The 22,108-nt window shown below is 52.6% G+C and overlaps 1 long non-coding RNA gene across 1 annotated transcript in view; it reads right to left on the minus strand.

Moving 5' to 3' along the window:
* Window positions 1-640: 640 nt before the first annotated feature.
* LOC130157617 (uncharacterized) overlaps window positions 641-22,108 on the minus strand; it is a 90,922-nt gene continuing 69,454 nt past the window's right edge. Inside the window, exons 3-5 of the long non-coding RNA XR_008824950.1 lie at window positions 15,701-15,851; window positions 2,023-2,144; window positions 641-1,609 (exon numbers count right to left, since the gene is read on the minus strand). This is a non-coding gene — a long non-coding RNA (uncharacterized LOC130157617). The remainder of the gene's footprint in view (window positions 1,610-2,022; window positions 2,145-15,700; window positions 15,852-22,108) is intronic.

Consider the following 22,108-nt stretch of genomic DNA (forward strand, 5'->3'; position numbering starts at 1 on the left):
TCCCAGGTGTCAGACCTCTGCCCGCTCCCGGTCCTGCAGAGTGCCCCTGCACCCGCACGTGCACACGAGCCCCTTCACGTTTGCTGCTGCTTGCAGGTGGAAATCACACGTCAAGAAAAATCATCTGCACCAGGGGAGAGGGGCAGCTACCGCATGCCACCAGCCTCTGCCCTGTGAGTGACCGGGGCTGGGGGTGCAGGAAGAGACGGGCAGCACCTCTCCAGTGCCACATGGAACGCTGAGCAGCGGTGCGGGGCCAGTGCTGTGAGCGGTGCTGCTGGCACTGCCTGCCATCCGCACACCCATCCGTGCCATCACCAACGGCTGCTGGTGACCTGCAGTGGCAAAAGGCACACCAAGCCCGTGCCGATGGGGGCATGTAAGCCGCTCTCTCAGTGCCACTTTTTGGAGCAATCTCTCTTTACAGACTAGCTAATCGAGTTGTGCCGCCACTCTTTTTTTATTGAGCCATAGAAGTGTCTGTAATGAGAGATTAAAATAGTAGTCGTGCCCTGTGATTTATTTTTGAAATTCTTGTGTCTACGTGCGTGTAAACTACACCACGTCACCCGGCTGCAGACCGAGGATAAATAATGCATTGCAATATATTAAGCGAATGAGAATGCAAACCACAGAAAAATATGTAGAAGAGGAAAATGCATTTGCTGGGTGGTAAGTTATTGGACCTTTAAAGGCAGGGAAGGGAGAGGCTGGGGAGGAGGGGGGGTTTGCTCCTGCCTTCCCTCCCGCAAATAAATCACCAGCCTCGCAGTACTCGCGCCTGAATAAAATATGACAGGTCTCTCTCGCAGGGCCAGCACGCGGCTCTGTAACAAGTCGCACCGCTCGCCATGCATACTGACTGCAAATTGCGTGGGTTATCAGACGCCGCCATAAAAAAAACAACCCTCTTCCCCCAACTGATTATGAACCTCATGCATAGCAAATGACAGAGCAATAACGCTCGTGTTGCCTGCAGCGGAGGTAAAAAAAAAAATAAAATATTTACAGACTGACAGGCTAATGGACACTTTCCCAAAGAGCGGTTAGAAAGAAGTAGTAAATGGGCCCGTGCTGATGCAGGGCAGCGGGCCCGGTCAGGGATCAAGACACACAGCACCATATCGGATAACACATAATTGGCAGGTCACATCCAAATGAGTGTAGTCATGCATCATCCGGAAGGCTTTTGCTGGTTATAAAGACACTTGTAAACAATTCAGCCGCTGAACATGGCAATAATATGTTGATCCGGCATGTAATGAGGTGTTCCTGGAATCAATAAACTAGTCATGAAGAGCAGGGAGCAAGGTCAGCGCCTGCCTTTTTGATGACCTTTCCTGGCTGGTAAGGACATCATATACTCTGAAGAGGACTTTTCTCATATTGCAGAAGGCGCCGAGTGTCAGAACTTCCATTCGCAGCAAGCAAATGAACAGCCGGGCTCTGCATGCTAATGAAGTCCAGGCTATTTTCCACCTTTTCATCTGCACATTATGCTCTTGACTTTGGAGAAGGTGGGAATTAGGTTGGACCCTCGTGTCAGACTGCCTGATGGCTCAGCTCCGGAAAACTGGTAATTGAAGCTGATGACTGATGCGGAGGAGGCCTGAATTTGGAAATAAACAGTTTCAAGCACTGCATGTCATTTCTAGAGAGACTGCTGAGTGAATGGAAATGAGCTCTGTTTCTCCAATCTAATGCAGTTTCTCAGCAGGAAAAACACCGTCTTTGAGACAACAATGCCAGTCATTAAGATTTAAATGTTCTGGCGATAATGTAAGGAATCGCACCTGCCTTCGCAAACAGCACTTATGGAAATGCTGCCCCATGCCACGGTCTGCATTTCATCTCCAGCCCCCCTGGCGCCGGTCCTGGAGGGGTCGGGAGGCTGCAGACACCGGTGGGCGGAGGGCACGTGTGGTGCTCTGCTGTTGCTAGCTGGGTCAAAACGCAGGAAAAAATATCGGTGACGCGGAAAGTGTGGTTTTTGAAGAATCCGTAACTAAAAACAATGCTTACTGCACTGCATCTGCACCGTTTAATTGCTCATCCCGAGTGCATTTAGCAGAAAGCCCGCTGGCCTCGTCCTCCACCGCTGCTCACTGAGGTGGCCTTAATTCACGTCAGCCCAGCCGCCAGCCCTGGAAAGATAAAAAAAGAGTTTCTAGACAAGGCACTTAAAGGCCGATATTTTCAGATGTGAATGTGAACACTCTGCCAGCCTAGCTGCTGGGAAATAACATTTGAAATATTGTGAGTCCCTTCAAAATCCCACCTGGTGCTGCGAAGCTGCAGAGCAACTTGTTTGCTGGGGCAGAGGCAGCTCAGCAGCCCTGCGGCAGTTTTAGGGCTGTGGGGACATGGCCATCAGCTAACGATTCGTTATCTAAGGCACGCTAGCAATGCCGTGCATGGGTCTGAATAAGCAGCTAGCCATCCTGCTGCTGCCAGAGGAAGCATATTTTGGGTCTCACGCTGAGAAGTGGAGACTCTTGCCTACAGCCCGTTCTGGCTGACCAGGGAAGCGGCAGAGGATGCTTCAGCGCACACCGCTCCCATTTGACACTGCTGCAAAGCCCTTATGTCCACCTGTCTAGAATGGTTCACGCATAACATGGAAAATAAAGGCTATTTGTGCTTTGAATGTTCTTTTTTTTTAATATATATTGTGTTGGTTTCTTTCAAACCCAAGTGCTACCCCAGCAGCTGATAGCTCAGTCCCCGTTGCAGGCTCCCCCCAGGCGCGGGCAGGACGGGGACCCGCAGGCTCCCTGTCTCTCCAACAGCGGCATGCCGAGAGGCGGTGTAAGGTGGGGTGTGCTGCAGGCAGGGGCTCCCCAAAAACCACTCAGCACCCTGTCCAGAGCCCACTGCTCTCAGTGCTCCCCTGCATCCTCACCAGGGCAGCCGCTTCCCACTCCCTGAAACTGCTGCCCACTGCCAAAAGCTGTCGTCTTCCCCCTCGGAGGTGGCTGCATCTCAGGAGTGGGTCTGTTTGTATAATAGTTTGCAACCCCTCAACATGAAAGGATATAGAAGGATGCAAGTTATTATTATGAAAATGAACCAAGCAACAGACAAAAATATTCAGAAGATGTAATCTGCCATCCCTACAATGCACTCGCGGAGAAGAGCACTTGGCAGACAGAAGAGTAGTCGTCAGATACATTGCCTTTTGTTAAATTGCTTTTGCTCTGACAGTGCCTTTTAAAACCACATGCAATCTTAATGTAAAATACCTCATACCTAAAGGTATAGGGCCAGTGCTGGTCTGCAGTTTGGGATTTGTCCAAAGCAATTCACTGGCTTAATACCACTATTCCTCATTTTAATCACACGACAAACATGGGAGGCTGAATTCTGCTTGCAAGAAACCATGGACCTGATCCAAACATCACTAAAAATCAATTGAGCAAAGGTTTATTTCTTTAAAGAAGTGAAGCCAGCCTGCCACCTCACTTTCTTCCAAACCTTTGTCATCGTCAGCAGGTACGAAAGGGTCTCAGTCAGCTTTGCCATGCAAGATGGGGGGGAAATTCAGCCTTTTGATTTTTTCATAGTTTTAGCAAATGGTTCAAAGTAAGGAGTTGCTACATGCGGTAGTGTGAGAAACTATTGCATTTTTATTTTCCAAAGATCGAGCAATGGAGAAAAAAAAACCCCAACCAACCAACCAGCGCCTTTGTGTCAGCCGGCCTGCCCCTGTTTTTGCTGTGGCAGACAGGGGCAGGCCGTGGGCGACTGAGCCCAAGATCGCTTGAGGCCAAAGGTTTGGTTCTGCACCCTGCAACTCAGTGCTTAACGCAGTGCCCTCCGGCCTCCCGCAGAGGCCAGTGAGGTGCCAGTTTCACCCTCCGGCTGCCTGAAGGGAGCCGAGACGCTGGAAGTGAGCGGCAGCATCTCCGGCGCCATTCATGAAGGGCAGGTGTATATCGAGGCAGGCTGTGGCGGGGTGACGCTGTCTTCGGGCTCACCCCATCCATCAGCACTCCTCCCGGCCTCCCAACTTCATTAATAACCTCCTTCCCTATGCTAATTCCATCAGAAAATTATGCGGACTGTTTATATTTCTTTACAGCCAGAACAGGCTGCTGACACAAATCAGCCATTAGCGATTCACATTGAGGAGTCTCCGCTAATTGTGCAGAATGTAATTAGTGATTATGTAATATCTAAGCTCTTGCAACTGTCATTAATGTCCACTATTCACCAGGGATAGTTCTTACTGAATTAGAGAATGATTACTGCATGGTAAATCTACTTAATCCTAAATATGCTAATTAACACTGTATGCACTTTAGACAGTGGTTAAAAGCACTAGTAACCTCAAAAAAGGTTGCCATACACCAGAATCTAAATTGCTTGCAATGGATTTTCCTTCAAAAGGTAAATTCATTTAATTAAACGGTATAGTAAACCGTTAGGCACAGCTATTGATTAGTGCAACCCAAGCAAGGGTTTTCTGTAACGGATCTAGTGAGGTGCCACCGCAGGGCAGCCATGCTCTGGCAGCATCCCGGTCCTCCCTCTGGCAGTGTCCCGGTCCAGGTGCCGCCTCGGCAGAGACCCTCAGCGAGGGGGCTCCGTGCATGCCCATACACACGCGGATACTCCCCAACAGGCACGAGATCGCCAGTGGAGCCTTATGTAAAACAGCCTTCTGAAAGCTCTCCCTCCAGGATTAAATACCGTATTCCTTAGGTCATAAACCATAATATTGCTGCAGGCAGATACAGTAGCTTCCCTCAATAAATTCTTACTTAAATCTTAATTTTAAGATTTATTTGTGTAAACCAGACTTTAGATATTAAATACTGCCTACTAAATGAATGGAATAAATACAGCAATTGTACAGTTTTTGAGACGTCCCTTTTGAATGCCTGGGGTGTTTAATGTATCCTGGTTTTCTGTAACAAAAAAACAACAACAACAAAAAAGCTATGGCTGTCATGAACCCCGAAGATAATAGCATTTTGTGATTTATGAAGATTCTTCCTGCTTATATATTTTATATAAATAATACTCCTGTGTGTATCTCTGCACTCATTCATTTTTTTTTTGATTAAAAGCTGCACAGGCTGTAAAAAGAGTTTGCGTAGTAACATTTAAAATCAGCTTACAAAAATTGGATAACTAATACATCAGACACAAAATAAGTCATTGTAGCAACCATACCAAAAGGAAAATTAACAGCTCAATGCAATCCACGACACGCTTTTATCAGCAGACTGACACAACAAAAGAACACAAAACAAAAATTCCCACAAAAGAAAGTTCCTCAATGAAAAATAAAAGGTGAAAACTACGATAAGAAATTAAGCACACTCTTAATTTACCTGGGTGTATTAAATGTTCGTAACTGATAATGAGATTGCAAGTGCTCTTTGAAAGCTGCGTGATGCAGCGCGTGTTGCACTGACACACTGCGCCGGTACGGAGGATGCCGGGGGGGGGCTGCGGGAGGGCCCCCCTGCCACCCTGGCAGCTTTGGGGGTGCGGGTTTCGCCCCAAAGGCTGCTTTCATCTTCCACGGAGGCCGACGGCATCCTCTGCTCACCAGATCTGACGGGGAAGCACCGGTGGAGGACGGCCCTGAGGTCAGAGCCCAGCGGCAGAGCCGATGGCACCCACCGTTTCTGTGGCGGGGGAGATGCAGGACACCCCTGGGGCCTCCACCGTGGCCGGGCAGCACCTCCAGCAGAGCCCGGCCTGGGGACAGCAGCGCCGAGCTGCCCGCCTGCCCGCGGTGCCACGGCACGTGCAGTTCGCCCAGGACCCGCCGCAGTCCTCAGCCATGCTCGCCCGGGGCCGCTGGCAGGCTCTGCTCCTGCCGCTGGAACAGCTCCACGGCCTGGGAAGGGCCTCCCTGTCCCCTCTGCTCGCGGAAGATGACCAAAGGGGACCTGTGCTGCCAACGACCCCAAACCCATCTCCCTGGGAGCTGAGGCTTATGGTCCCGCTCCCCCTGAGAAAAAACACTGCTCTAGACTCCAATTCAGAACCCAGAGCTTTAGACTGGTATGGCGGCTTTAAAGCTGCTGCCTGGACCTCCAGCAATACTTTTGGGTTTGTTCACCTCTATTTAATTAAAAATACTTTCTCTAGCCAGCCCAGATGACTCTGACCTTTCGTCACTGCTGTTCTCGAACACCAAGCTGCCCTGGGTCAAAACCAGCTGGAAGATGCTCACTGGCCCTGCGGTGCCGGCGCGGCCCTGGGGTGCCCGGTGGGCATTGCGCTGGGGCAGAGCTGTGTTTTAAACAGCCCACTGTGGGTTATGAATGCGTTGAACATTTATATTCACTTTTTAATGAAAGTTTCTGGAAGGTTTAGGCTAAGCAGACTCAGTATGCATGGGTGACAGCCTTATAATCCAGCGATTTAGCAGCCCCGACGCATTTACTTTATAAAGGAGCTGTAACAGCCTATAGCATTGAAGAGGAGACATCTCTGGCACCTAAATAAAGATTTACACAGAAGGCCTGACCCTAATACTGACTTAGAGGATTATTTTCAATCATCATTGTCAATAACACAGGCCCTGAAGTTGGCAAACCCTCCTTGCCCTGGAAGAGGTTTGCAGGGTCAGCTCCATGTGTTTTAAATGCCCCTATACATATGGCAGCCTGTAATTACAAGATAAAAATATATGTGCAGAAGTGGGGAAGGAGACGGGCAGGCTAAGTCTGCGAGTTCACACGTGGCATCCCTGCGCTACAGATGGGTCTCACGTGGCTTTGAAAACCTGGGTTGCCCTGCGCTGCCCTGCTCCTCCTTCCCAGAGCCGCCTTCCCGAGCGGGGCGGCGCAAGTGGTCCTCAAATCCACGCCACCCTCTGGGGAGGCGGTTTGTTGGGGTGCTCCTGGCTCTCCCCAAATCCCCAGCTCCTGGAGCAGGGCTCCCTGAGAAAACCGCTAGCCTGTGCAGGGATGCTAAAGTCCTCAACAGCAAACCAGGCAGCAAATAAAAAAATAGCCTGAGCTTTTTTTCAAAGTTACTCTTATTTTTAAAAACATCGTGAGCCCTGGCTTCCAAATCTTGGATGCTGCCAGGAGAGGAAGCACTTCACTGTCATTAGCGGCACCAGCAGGCAAGCGAAGCAGTGTCCCTGAAGCCTCTCCAAAACAGCTAATTCCCCTCGTGCGTGCTCCCGAGCATCGCTTTCCCCCCTCCCCGTGCTGCTGCGGTATCGTCTCATTAACACAGCCCTTCCCAACCGGTAATAGCAACCCTGGCCTTAAATACCTCTGTGTAGCGACATTAATTCCTCAAACAGCGCTCTTACCTTGTAGAACGGTAAGCCACAGAAGACAGTCAATAGATGATGAGATAACAGTTGTTATTTCAAGCCTCCGCATGGCTGACGGGCTTTCTCTGCCACAATGCAGCTCACTCCAAGGTGATAAGCAAGCCCGTTATCGCAGCATCATGCTCTCCCGGCGGGCATCCAGGGGGCTCCGGCTGCTGTCCCCCCGCCGAGCCCTGCTGCTGGCTGCTGGGGAGGCATGGCCCGCCACCAGGGCCTGGCAGCAGCATCCAGCCCGGCCGCGTCCGAGGGCAGCACCACTGCCACGCAGCAGCTGTAAGGGACCCCGAGGGGACATCAGGGCTCCACATGGTCACCTGCGAAAACAGCCTCTCCGTCTGGAGAGGACACTTGGCTGGCTGCGGATCGAGGGTTTCCCCCCTGCCCCACCTCCCCCTCTTCTGGCCCATTTTGCAAAATATAGCAAGTATTTCTGCTTTTGCAGTCGCATGCCTCTGGTGGCAGTGGCCAAAGGCCCACCGAGAAGTACCTTGCACCGGGGCTGGGTGCAGGGGGGGCCCACCAGCACCCACGGCAGCAGCTGGAGCAGAGCCTCTAACCAGCTTCTAGCCCAGGTCTCCCGCTGCCTCCGACGCCTGAGGGACACATGCTCTGCCTCCAGAGCTTGCTCAGCCACATACACGCGCGCTGGGTTAAGGAGCAGAGCCTGCCATTCCTTACGCCTGAGCTTTTATGCTCCCGCTGGCTCCCAGCACCGCCACAGACCACCCTGCCTATGCCGAGAGAAGCATCCCAGGCCCTGCAGCACCCTCCGGTGCTCACACGCCCCCGAGGTCTGCTGCAGCCCACAGCAAAAGCCCCTCTGGCTGGCTCCCCCACACCCAGAACACAGCCGCACGGTCCTGCAGCTCCACGTTACCCCCAGGAGCCCTGGAGGGGGTCACAACAGCCACGCCACCCCAGGGAAGGGGCTCAGACCAACCCTGCCAGCTTAAATAACTGCCATTTGCACCTTCTGATGCTCACCTGAGCTAGAGACCCCCAGCCACGTGCCCACATCCTCCTTCCCACTGGGGAGGCGTGGTGGGGCTGGGGACACACAGGAGTGTGTCCTTCCCAGCCATGGGCTGGCCCACTCCCTGGGTGAGGGACTCACTGCCAAGCACGGGGTGGGCCAGAGACCACTGGGGCAGAGCTTGAGCTCAGCTCTGCAAAGCTGGTGCTTCCTGCGCTGCTGGACTGCGGAGAGAGGCAGTGGGCACAGGCAGGCATCGGGTCCCCCGGGCTCGCACCAGGGCATGGCACTAATTGCATTTGCTCTGATTTGTGCTCGTGCCGCTGCCCATCAGAAAAGCTCATCTTTCTCCAGATCTGCTTTTGGATCAGCGGGGAACAGCCAGTCTGCAGCTGTAACAGCATTCCCTTGAAAGGCCAAATACCGTATTCCAGCCAAAGCCTGTACGTACCCCATCGGTATTTTTAAGTAGCAACTCCAAATTATTGCCAGAGCAACTTACAAGGGAACTGAGTGGCAGTATAATTCAAAAGCAGACAGCAGCCCAGCGGCATGCAGCCCAAGGCTGGGCAGCGCGGGCAGGGGATGCTCTGGGGAAGGACGAGGGAGGACGCTCGCAGTGGCTGGCTGAGTGCCCACGGCCGCAGTGGCAGCGTGGGGCGCGACGGCCCCACTGTCCCAGCAGGCCCCCAGCTGGCAGCTCCCCGGAGGGCTGCGGGGAGCGGCGGGGGGGACGGTGGCACCCGAATGGTGAGGGGACAGGGAAGGTGCTGCCACCAGCACCGCCACCTCCCCGCAGGTTTGCCAAGCTCCAGCAGCTGCAGAGGCTCGGTGCTGCCGGCCAGGTTGCATCTCCCTGCTGCCAAGAAGGGGGTTTGTCCCTCTTTGCAGGGGGCTGAGGGCTGCAGAGCCCATCCAAGCCCTGGCCCCTGTTGCTCAGTGGCCAGCAATGCCTGTCTGCAGGAGCCACGCCTGTGCAGAGCCCTGCGCAAGCTTCCTCCCTCAAAGCCCAACACTTAATTTTTTTGCAAAATCAAATATTTCAGTGAGAAAAAATTCAAATAATTTCTGGCAGTAAAGTCAGAGCCGACACCTTCCCCTGGAATGCTCCTTCAGCCCCCTCGTGCCCAGCTGCCCCTCGTCCCCAGGGGGACCAGCCCGGGCTCCGGAGCAAGCATCCCACACCACTGTGCAGGAGGCAGGGAGGGCACGTGCTGTCCCAGCCCTCCGGCCAAGCTACCCACCGGCCCCACCGGCCCCTGGAGACCGAGCAGAGGGTTGGGGCCCAAGGCGGGCGGTTTGCAAGACAGATAACAAGCGAGGAGGGACCAGACTGCCCGCCTCCGCAGTTGTCCGCACTGGACTGCTGGCCGAAGTGACAAATCCAGAAGTCAACTGGGGAAAGAAATGGAGCCCCTTCTTCCTGAAAAGCTGCTGCAGCTGCCGAAGCCAGCGCCCAGGGGTGTCCCTGGTGCCGGGGGCAGCATGCACCAAGCACTGAGCCCACGCTCTGCCTTGTGCACGTAGACACAGGGAGCTACACGTGTGCATATGTGTGTGTATGTACACACAGGTGCACCGGCGTGCGCCTACATGCAAACACGGGCTTTCGGCCAAGGGGACAGCTCGTCAGAGCTGTGTTCAGTAATGACAATCACCAGTGATGGAAATGAAAGAATTAGCCGCACAATAAACCCCTAATTGCCTGGCAACAGCATTTAGGCCCCATTAGGTAGATTTGTAACTGCTTCCAGAGAAATAAACTCCTGTGTCATTAGATAACAAGGAAAGAAATAGGTTATTCCTTTTTTGAAAGGTATGAAAGCTTCCAACTGCCTGATGTATTCGCTTAGTAGATTATTTTCTGTCATCTCAGTTAATTGAATTTTATCCATTGCTCTTAGAATTCCTCCCTTTCGTGTAAGGTTAAAAAGTTCAGAGGAGTCATATTTTTGAACCTCGCCCATTTATCGCATAAGCCAACTCCAGCTGCACTAAGTGTGCTGGGGAACACGGAGTAACAAAAAACTATGCAATAATTGCTTTTTAGCATCTGGGTGAATTGGCGACCGAATAATTGTAAAGCGTCGCTTTTCAAAACGGTGTCCAGTTGGGATGCTGCTGGGAGTAATGGGAAGGTATCTGCTGTGCTGGGCAATGCACTGCCCTTGGGAGGTGTGCGGACCAGCCGGTTGTGCGATGGTCTCCACCTCCTCCCCCAGAAAACCAAATTGGAGACCCAGATTTAAACCATTTCCCTAAATTCCCCAAGGGCGGAGAGCCTGGCTGATGGCAGCCAGCCCTGCGAGGTGCAGCCCGGCTCTCCTCGCCGCTGAGCCGAAATAACTGCGTGTCGGCTGGAGTGCGACGGGAGGAGTGACAGCTTGGCAGCGCTTATCTCCGTGCGTCGGCTGAGCGGCAGGTCACCGCCGGCACGTGGGTGCCTGGGGGCGGATTTTCTGCTCGCCCTCATTGTTGGCCTCCGTAGGACCAATTTCAGACCCGTCAAAACGTATTATGGCAAACCTCCCCTGAACAAAACCCAACATCCAGCTCTTCCAGGATGTTTCCTTGACATGCCTCAGCCCAGGAAGCCCTTCCCAGCACACGCCATCACACATCGTCTCCGCTCAGCTCTTCATGACAGCGTCTCTCAGCTCCCTTCCTTCCTTTCCCTTTGGTAGCAGCATCAGCAATGCTCAGGTTTGCTTTTAAACCCTTCCCTACCCCTTTCCCTCAAGATAACCAAGGTAACAGACAAACTACCTGGGCTGGAGATCACTCTTGCCAGCTGAGACTTGCCTGTGGGAACTAACGCTGTTCTGGACCGGAGCTGGTCCTCCCTCCTGCCGTCTGTCCTTCCTCTGTGAAGCCCAGGGCAGCTGTGACGCATGCCGCAGGGGATGGGGCAGAGCTGTTCCCTGCACAAGTGGGGTTATTTTTTTCCCCTGGGTAAGGTAGTGGCATGGCATCTCTGAGCATGAGATGTGCAGAACCAGAAACATGTCCCCAGGATGCGTGCTGGGTAGGGTGGACGCTGAGCTAGGGGCAGCTCCATTCCCCATCCCAGTGAGCAGAGCAGCTCGTCCTTGCTAACACCTTTGAAGTCACAGCCCTCTGCAAGCGTCTGCTTTTCTGCCAGGCCTTGCATCTCCATGGGAGTGAAAGTCCTGGGGAAACCAGAGGTGCACACAAATTATACCCGCTTCCCTGTAAGACATCAGTGACACCGCGTTAATACGCCCACCCACGGGATACGGACACGAGAGCGTGAGGGTGTGCGTGCCTGTGCTTGTGCCGGTTGCACAGACGCAGTGGTGTGGACAAGTCGGGGGGTACCCATGTCCAACACCCAGGCGTGGTGAGGTGGGCTGCTCTGAGCACCGCTCCATCGGTGGCTGTGTCACTCCACGCCACTCTCCTGTCCCTCGCCCCAAGCGGTGATCAGCCCTCACTTTCAAGCAGCACCCTAATTTCCTTCTTTCCAAAGCAAACCTAGGCAGATGTTCTTAATTTCTGAGTAAATCCATAACATACGTCATCCCTCTCATCATCCCTCAGGCCGCTGCTCTTAAACTTCAACACCTTCCCCCCTCTCGGTCACTCCCAATTACTCCTGTGAGGTGCTGGCACCTTTACAGCCTCTGGCTGGCACCTCCTTGCAGGGACCTGATAAGCAAAGTTAAAGTGTAACAGGGGCGATGGGGAGAGGCAGCTTCATTCTGATCCCCTGCAATATCTGCTGTGCAGAACAGCACCGCCCTTAATGAAATGGGGTGGCTTGGCTGCCGAGAGATTACCTAAATAATTGGTTGGTGACTCCAGAGCCGCTTGATTTTAAACACTTCTGAAAAGCCAGCTCCATTTTCTGCTTTGGTGCATACCAATTCCCTGCGCTGGCATATGAGAATAAATCAGCTCTGTCGGTAGGGCATTGTTATCCAGTTCCCAACTATTATGACATAGTTTCTATCAGAGCAGTTTTCTTCTCAGCCAGTCGAGTGGAATGATCCCTGAAAGCAGCAGTTTGTGGAATAAACGCACTCGGCTTCCTCCCCCCAAAGTCTCAGCATCGTCATAAATTTGTGATTGCCCACACGCACGCCAGCGGCCAACGGGGTGGCTTAGGAGAGCTCGCGTCCGGATAACAAGGACGTGGTAAAGTGCCTGGAAAGACAGTGGGGCTTTGAAGTGCTGGGGAGGGAAGAAGCAGCAGAAGACCCAAGGAGGAGAGGGGGAAAAAAGTAAGTATGGAGAGATAACTGATCTGGAGCGGCAAAGCCCAAGGTAACGAACCTTCCCAGGGGCTTGCCTTGGTCCCACCTGCATGCACCGTAGGCAGCAGCGCAGAGAAGCACCTTCCCTCGCCTGCCCCGACTGCAGGAATCCCACTCTCGCCCTTGTCCCCTCCTCCTGTGCCTGGTGCCCCTGCGCCGAGGCATGGGGAAACCTCCCAGTTGTTACAGGCACATTTCAAACCTCAGGACATTCAGGGGTGAGAGCCCTGAACTGCCACCGCTTAGGGCTAGCAAGGCGGCAGGCATCACTCCCAGGCCCCGGGACTGCGTCCTTCAGGCTCGGGAGGCCTGTTTTGGAGAGCTGGGCCCTGTCTGGTCTGTTCTTCAGCTGGTTTATTAAACTGCTGATGGGGACAGGAGAGACCCTGTGGCACTGCCAGGCTCGTGTGCATGGACATGACCCGTATGTGTGTGGGGGGACCCACGCCCCCATTCAGGAGGAACAGGAGCGGGGCAGCAGGTCTGAGCTGCTGGGTTGGTGCTGGTGGTCCCCAGAAACCATCCTTGCGGGGGCTGAGAAGGCAACACGGAAACCAGAGAGGGGGGAAAAGTGGAAGGAAAGGGCAGGGCTGCCCTTTTCCATGCTGTCTTTCTGGGGTTTTTTTGTTTTTAATTGCACCCTAGAGCACTGCATATTAATCATCCTTAATCAACGAGGGACGTGAAGGGCCACAGGCGCTGGGGGAGCAGAAGGGCGGGCAGGCGGCCAGACCCTGCTCCCCGCATCGGTGCGGGATGGGATGCTGGCGTGGAGCTGGCGCCGGGGAAGACCCATCCACCTGCCAGCAGTGCCATTCATGGGGATAACCCTGCAACCTACAGAAATCTGGAAATTATTATGGATATTACATAAACCACCCCCCGTGTCAATAAGGAAAAAAACATATTTAAAAGTAAAGCAGCTCAAAATTAACCCTGAGAGCATGGTTTTACCCAGATCACCTTGGAAAAAAGCAGCAGAGACAATGGTATGCATTCATTCCCTGTCCTTTATCATTTAAATAACCTGGCCTTCATTAGTTTCTGATGGATTGCTTTAAAATTGCTAAAAAGGAGGTTTGTTTGTTTTTGATGTGTAGTTGCATTGATTCCCTGCCCCCCCCATTTAATAAAAGGCATTTTATAGAGCACCAGAGTGAACCAGGGTAAAGCACCCTGCAGCTCCCAGTTTGTCAGGCGGGGTGTTCACAGACCCGTGTGGAGGGACAGACCCACCCCGGGCAGGCAGGAGCCGTCGGAAGGAGTTTGGGGAGGCAACACTGGGACCATGGCAGCAAGGCCCCCACGTTGGCCACTGCGCTTTAACTATGCAGCGGGTACCAAAGCATGTGAGGCTCCTGAAGTTACGCCAGAACAGAAAAGCTGAATTGCTGTTCAACACCCCATGCACAGTCCCCGACACCATCCTTGCTGGTGCTGCCAGCCCTGCTGACCTCTCCGAGCGGATGCAGATACAGGATGCATCTAAGCAGCATCACCAGCTCATTGCTCATTAGGAATAACCTGCTAAGCCCAGGCAGCACAGCGAAGCGAGGCTCTGGGTGTCTCACAGAATCATAGAACCGTTCAGGTTGGAAAAGAGCTTTAACATCACCAGTGCCAACAGTTAAGCCAGGACTGCCAAGGCCACCACGAAACCGTGTCCCTAAGCACAACATCTACGCATTTTTTGGACACTCCCAGGAATGATGATTCCACCAGGTCGCTGGGCAGCCTGTTCCAGTGCTTGGAACACCTCAGCACCGGTGCCGAGGAGCCCTGCCTGCCATGCCTGCTCTAGAGGGATGCGGCCAGCACCCACCGGGGAGTAAAAATGGGTCATGTCTTCAGCAGCCATCAACCCTGTCCCGAGGCCAAAGCCCAGGCATCATGGGATACAAATGACTGTCAGGAAACTCATGGATAGCAGCAGCATTGGACTGTAAACACAGACGGGAAAACAGGGACTTGGCTCTTCTCTCCTTGCAGCAGCAGGCTGTCCCAAATCCCCCAGCCAACAGCACCTTCCCGCAGTGAAAATGTGCATCAGAATAGCAAAATTCCTTCAACTCCTCTGCCTGGCCCTGCAGATATTTCCAGTAACGGTGCTGAAGGTGGCAAAAGGCTTTTGCTGCGGTGACTGTGAGCAGGGAGGTAAGAGGGTGCCTTTTCCCTTCCCACAGAGCCATTTTTGCAAGAGCCCGTGGGTTCCTGGTGTGGCTAGAAAAGGCAGAAGCAGCAGCTGGTGCCAGCAGCCCCTGGAACAACTAAATGCATCCCCTAGTCCAAGGCTGTCTTTTAAACTTTTTATTAAGTAGTGAGCCACACTGTTAGTAACTTGGTATAATCTGTGAGATCTGCGTGTGCACGTTAACACACACAAAGCTGATAAGCTCCCAGGGATGGATCGTCTCTGTTTATACATCTGGACCAGTATTTGTATATTAGCAATCTGAAATCTGACTACTGAAATATACTTTTTTTTTTCCTTAAAGGAGAAATCCTGAGTTAATTTAAAATATGTTTCATTTACAAAACCCTCAGTTTTAAAAACCTGCTATATCTACTTGGTTCACAGCAAACAAACATCTGGCCAGTTTTGCTCTCGTTTAGGTACACGGCAACCTTGCCAGCCTCTTCCAGCCGATCAGCATCAGACCCCCAGGGAAGTTTCTCAGGGCTGGTTCCTGCTACACTGCATTAACACTCCTCACTTCTTCTCTGCAGCCCTCGCTATTTGTAACACAGCATCTGGAAACCACATTAAATACTGTTCTTTCCTCTTGTTTTAACTCTGCACAAGAGATCTGTGTTTCACGACGGCAAGTGCTAGAAAGAGGATGAAGCAGTGATCGCTTAGGGAAGAAAGCGTGTGCAGGGCAGTGGGAGAAAGCTGGCCCAGGACGGCTCTGGGGCACAGCATGATGGCACTGTCCTGCCACCCCTGCCCTAGCAAACAGTGGCCCCGTGCCACGCCACCCCACAGTCAGGAATCGAGGGGTAGCTCCTGACCGCGGGCAGCTCCCCCTCCCAGTGCCAAAATGCTCCTTCTTCGCATAACTGCTGATGGACAATGCGGCCTGTGAAAGCCCGGGATGTCCCCGAGCACGGCTCTGCAACACTGCGCACTGGACGCACCTCCTTTGGTGGGACCAGCTGGTTCAGCCCATGCTGGGGGCTTTCCCCGAGCCTTGGGCAGCTCTTCCCCTGGAAACCCCGCTCCTCTGGATGCGTCCCTCTGCGGGCTGTTGGATCCAGCTCTGTTTTTCAGAGAAGGTGGTGATACTACCTAAATAAAATAAAATAAACCAGAAAATAGAATAAAATCAAAAAGAATAAGGTACAATAGAATGGAATAGAACAGAATGGAATACAACAGAATATCACTCTCTAGACTGAAGGCGGGTACCCCCCCAAGCAGCAGGCGGGGGCAGGCGCTGGCCAGGCTGGGTGTTTGCAGACTGGCTGGGTGTCTGCAGGGAGCCCAGCGGGCAGCCAACGAGCCGGGTTTAATGCTCTCGGTGGCCGCGCACGGGCCCGGAGAAGTCGTGCACACACCATCAAAGGGAGGGCACGCAACCTGCCTGAGTCGCCTAACGCTGCTCAAATAGGATTGCTGCCGGTGATGGACAGATCCTTATTTGTAAGTATTTAATGTTTCTTAGGAAGCACTTCTAAAAGAAATTGGTATGTAATGACAGCACTCACTGGAAAACAGGCCGATTATAAAATGCACTAACTTATCTGGTATTCATTTGAAAAGTAAATGGACGCAAGTAAAGGTGAGAGTTCACTACCAATTCAAATATTTTGCTCTAACAGGCTCTAGCACTCCTACTTTAATTCAAGCAGAAGCACAAGTATGAATAATCAAACTGGATGATGCTCATCAAAACCTTTGTGCCTTGCACCATTTCAAATGGTCATTGAAGCTTAATGGCAAAAAATTTACATTATTCCTTTAATTTGTATTCTGTTCCTTCCTTCTGAGTGATGTGATTGTGATTTTCTCTTGCTGGCTGTATTATTTTGATGCAAATGTTATGTGCTGCTACAGTCCAATTTCCTGCTTTGCCCCCCCCTTTTCTTCCCTCAGTAAAGAAACGACAGCTAAAATAGTTCAAAACTGGGGAGGGATTTTGAAATAGTTCCTTAACTACTGCTCCTAATTAAAGCAAACAATGCAGGGTCTTGAAGCACCCTGAAAAGCTGAAAATTAGTTATTAGCTGAAGCGGGAGGGAAGTGGCTTTGCTCCCCGACCTTCGGGGTGGTGGTGGTGGGGAGTGGAAAAGAGAGAGAGAGAGAAGTGAGGGATCCCAATTCTGTGTACAAAAGAATTAGGAAAGAAAATTTGTAATTCAGTTAAAAACTCCTTTTGCTGGAACATAATCACCTAGGGATGAATGCTTTACTGAGAGGCATGGGGTTGCAAACCAAAGCCTTGCAAACAGGAGGCCCCCGGGGTGCTCACAGCACGTAATATATGCACCAACTAATTTATTGCGCTGTGACTAATTTCCATTCCTTGTGCTTAGAGTTGCCTCACTAATTACAGGGATGTTTTCTTAACTTGGGTAATTGCACTGCCTGCGCGCCGCCCCCCATGTGCGCCCCATGCAGGCTTTGATGCACCCCCACGGGGCGGCTGCGGTGGGGCGCCACCCTAATTAGATTGGCTGCCTTAATTAAGGGAGATATAGAGGTGTGTGGAGGGGTGGCAGTGCCAAGCCCCCCGCTACGCAGGCACGCGTGGGGCTTGTGCATCCCGAGGCTGCCCAGATGTGCGAGAAGAAGCCAGCTCTGAGCTTGGAAGGATACAACCAAAACCAGGGGAGCCCGTATCCTGCGCACTGACACCCAAGCGTCCATCCCACCGAAGCGTCCATCCCACTCAGGCGTCCCTCCCACCCAGGTGTTCGTCCATCCCACTGAAGTGTCCATCCCACCCAGCATCCATCCCATCCGGTGTCTGTCCCACCAGAGCATCTGTCCCCACCAGAGTGACTGCGCAGGGCCAGGCTCCCACCGGGAGCATCCCTAAAAAATAAGTGCTGGGGGAACAGCCCCGTGTGTTTGTGCCACTGTGCTGCTTGCCGTGCGTTAAGCCTATCTCCAAATCTGCTGCCTCGGGCTGCCTTAATTTCATATGTGGAAGTCACTCATGCATTTAAAATTATTAGACAGATAATCACTTCCTTGAAATAATTTCAGCACTCATCTATAATAAAGAAGATTTCTTTCAAAGGACCCTTAGTTAAATGGGCTCAGTGCTACTTTCTGTATCATGCAGGTCAATTTGATTCTGCTCTATACTCTCTATACAGCTAAACAATCGCTTTTCATAAACTGAAGAGCAGAGTGAAAGCAGCCTGTAATATCCATCCAGAGATGGCCTTGAACACTTTTGTTAATAAAAGCTTGACATCTGAAATTCTACTTCTTTATTCCTCCCTTATCAAAGAGTTGGTCAAGATTTCAGAAAATTATTGCCATATTAATAAGTACTAATAACCCGGCAGTGGATGCCAGCAGGAAGATGCTGAAGCAAAGCCCCCGGCATGCCGGGTGCAGCATCCCCTAGCCCGGCCCCACTGGGTACCGCTGCTCAGTGCTGGGGATGGCTGAGAGCTGGGGAAGCCTCGCACGGAGGGACAGCGATGGAGGCCACACCGGAGCGCCACTTCCCGCTGGGACTTGTGCCTCTCTGCAGGGCTGAGCCCTGACCATGCTACCCACATCCCATATGAGCTTGCCAGAGAGATGCCAGGGAGAGACCGTCCAGGACGCAGCCCCAGCAGTGTGGAGAGCCCCCAGATTTTACCCAACCAGTGGAATTCCAGCTGTGGGCTCTGACTGCGTGTCTCCAAGATGACTTTAAACCCTCATTCACCTGGCGATGCATCCCTCCCTGAACATGGGATCGCCAGCAGCTTGAAGAAAAGCAGTTATTTCCCTTTTACCTTAAAAATAAACAAATGAAGAGTTCCATCTCATCTTTAAAGGCTGGATGAGACCTGGTTTCAGAGACCACTAACATCAGAGATGCAGACACTTGAGAAGGGGAGAAGTTCAGTTTCCCTACCACACAATTAATTGAAGTCAACACACAGGGAGGAATGCCACCTCGTGGGACTGTCCCCACCACTGCCCAGCCTGCCTCTGGCACACGCCACCCCATGCCCCTCTGGCAGCAGACCAGCTCCCTTCCTCATTTACTAACCCAGCACACGAGCAGACCGGAGGGACTAACCGTGCCTTGCTGACAGGTTTTGGTGCTCAGGTTTTTAAGTTAGACAGACTTTAAGCTCCCTGCAGCCGGTGGTGCAAACAGGGAGATTTGCAAATGCATTCTGTGTACCTCCGGCTGGGCAGAAAGGGTTTTTTTCTGCCTGGACACATTTTCCAGTCTTTGCGATTCATGACGAGCAGGGGAAAGTTGCTCTGAGCTTGAAGGTTTAAAGAAATAGATGGCTCCGCAGGCGATGGCCCAACGGCAGCCTGGCTGCTCCTGCGGTGCCCTGAGCCAGCAGCCTCGCTCTCCTTGCTCCAGCCCTCGCCGCAGTACTGCTCACCTATCCTTTCAGTACTGCTCACCTATCCTTTGGGCTGGTAAATAAAGATAAGTTGAAAACCAGCACAGCTCCTACCCAGCAATGCAGCATAAAACCTCTTTGAGAGTTTGGAGGTTTTTCTGAAGGCAAATTCAGCAGCCAGCCCTGCCTGCCCTCTAGCATCGGCAACTTCACTGCAGTTACCCAACGGGGTGTATCGAACGTAACGTGGAAGCAGCCCGCAGCACTGAACCAGCTGCCCGCTAGCACCACCGTGCAGAGCCAGCACGTGCCGGGCTTTGCCCCAGGAGACGAGGGGGTCCCTTGCCCGCTCCGCTGTCTCACCACACTCTACCCAACAAAGTGTCACGCACTGGGCCATGCACATGGCACCACACTCTCGGGGCTGGGGATGCACCTACTTCCGCTCTTGCACCCATCCTGCAGTAGCAGCCTTGGGGCTAGAGCTGGAAAAGCGTGCAGAGCACCAAGGATAACGTGGTGGGCGGGGGGCACGTCTGCTGGGGGGCACCCGGGGGTGCTGCAAGGTGCCTGCAGCTGTGTGTGCCATGTGAGGAGCACATGCACCCCAGTAAGCTGCTGCTGGGGACCATGGAGGCATGTGAGATGCTCACATGTATAAAACACCTTCTCAGGCTCGCACTTTGCTTTGAAAAAAGGAAGTAAAAAAGAGTCTCCCCTGACGAAGCTGCCTTCAATGTCTCCTTTCTAATAACTTGGCATATTCACTTAATACAGCCCGGCTCCTTCCAAGTCGTTAGCGGCAGCAGGAGACACAGCCTGAACATTGACCTGGTTTGCTTGCCAAGACAGAGCAAAGAGAAACCTTCACATAATCATTTCCAAACATTAAAATGGCTCCATTGTCATTATAGCTGAGAGATTGAATTCGCCTCATCAAAGCGGCGTATGACAGGTGACTCAATAGGATGGTGCCAAGCGCGGAGGCAAGGAGATTAGCAGGGCACTGATATCATTATTTCCGCCTATCACAGATTCGGCAGGGAGGCAATTGTAATTTCTGGGCTTATTAGTCTGCATTCGCAGGAAAAAACCTAGTGATAAACCTCAGTGTGACAGCCAGGCATTTGTGCAGCAAGTGCTGTCATAGTGACACTTAGAAAATGCCAATGTGGATACGTTCTCATAATCCCCCCTAATAGAGGTTAAAGCATGGCACAAAGGCACTCTTATCAATGATCGGGACACTAATAACATTTGCATTTTTAAGTTAAATATAGTAAGTAAAGAGTAAGTCTCCTCTTTGTGGCTTCGGCAATTAACTCTGCACTGGAAGAATAAAAGCAAAGCAGAAATTTCAGCCACCCCCAGCTCGCCGGTGGGCGCAGATACTCTGCGGGTGGTGGTCCCCAGAGGGCTGCAGCGGGCAGGCACCCCGCGGGGCTCCGCTGGGCAGCGGGGCTGGGGTGGGGGTCAGGCACCCCGCGGGGGCCAGCATGCCACAGAGATGCTCGCCCAGCTTGGGGTCTCCTGGGAGCTGGGGGGTGGCTCGCCCTGGGTGCTGCCCTTTCCCCCGAGCTGGGGAGATCATTTGGGTGCTTTTACAGACTTTTACAAGTGTTTTTGCCTCGGAGGGACGAAACTTTTAGGGATCGGTTTTCCACTCCACGGCACATGCCAGGCTCGGGTTTTCTGTGACAACTCCCACCCGGACATGACCCCAGCATGTGTGCACGCACACGCACGCTCTCCGCAGGAATTTCTTAAGGAAAAAAAAAATAATTACAGGTGGTAAACTGTTACTTTTCCACATTTAAATAAGAGACCAATTAAGAAGACTATGTAATTCAATTCTTGAGTGAGTGCCACTGAATTCAATTTGTTTCAGGTCAATGAATATAATGTGAAGTTATTAACAAAAAGGTCAGGGACTGCATATAAAATATACACACATGACACAGGCAGGAGTAATTAGTACACATTTCACATGTTCTGTTGCTCAGACATATGGTGTAGAAAATCTTAACAGGATTAGATGTTAATAAATGTTCCCCTCGGCCTCCCCCCTCCCCCCCCCCCCCCCCCCGCCCCTATTTAAATGGGGTTTAGAGCTATTTCCCCCGGTGATCCTGGGATCCACCGGCGGTTAAGGACCCACGGCTTGCACACCAGCACCAGTACCAGGATCCTCAGTCAACGGAAAGCACCTGACTCGCCTAACGCAGGGCTCTCCCTGGGACCCATCCCTGGCACCATCTCGTCGTATCCCCTTAACGGTGTCTCCCACGCATGGGGGACCCACGGCACCCACTGGCTGTGGCTCCACCAGTTCCCACGCAGCTGGCGGGGGCAATGCTTTAACATCTGCTCTGCAGCAGAGGGGAAGCGCCGTGCCTTAGCTTTAACAACAGCTGCCGCAGCGTGCCTGTCATTTTGCTTTCTAGAAACGCAGGTTATTTGCCTTTACCGCCCTTCCCCTCCCTGCCCTCGGCACAGTGGGGGACAAAGCTGGGAGGAAGGGGTGCAGGGCTGCGGTGGAGCCAGGCTCCTCTGCACGGGCAAATTGCTTGGGGCTGGACACAAGGTGCAATGGGAGCCACGGGCAAATTGCTTGGGGCTGGACACAAGGTGCAATGGGAGCCACGTGCCAGCACGTGCTGTGGCAGCAGCAATGCTCAGGGACCTTGTGCCCTGCACCGCGCTCATCCCCAGGCTCTGCTGACAGACGGGGTCAGGCCGTTTGTGGCCCCCTACCCTCCGTGAGAGCCTCACATGTGAGCTGTTCCAAGGCGGCGCGCAGGTGGGACAATCGGAGTGGGCTGGGTGAGAGCAGGGGCAGCGATGGAGGAAGAGTCCCATCCATCCCACGGCAGGGGGACAGTCTGCAGGAAGTGCTCTGCCTGCTCCTGTTACACTCCAGGTGACCCTGAAGACATTCCTGCACCAATTACTACATTTTTCAATGTAAATTTGTTACAATGGCACATACCTAATGTGAAATCATTATATAAA

Source organism: Falco biarmicus, chromosome 12, assembly GCF_023638135.1.
Source record: "Falco biarmicus isolate bFalBia1 chromosome 12, bFalBia1.pri, whole genome shotgun sequence".
In the NCBI taxonomy this organism is placed as follows: domain Eukaryota; kingdom Metazoa; phylum Chordata; class Aves; order Falconiformes; family Falconidae; genus Falco; species Falco biarmicus.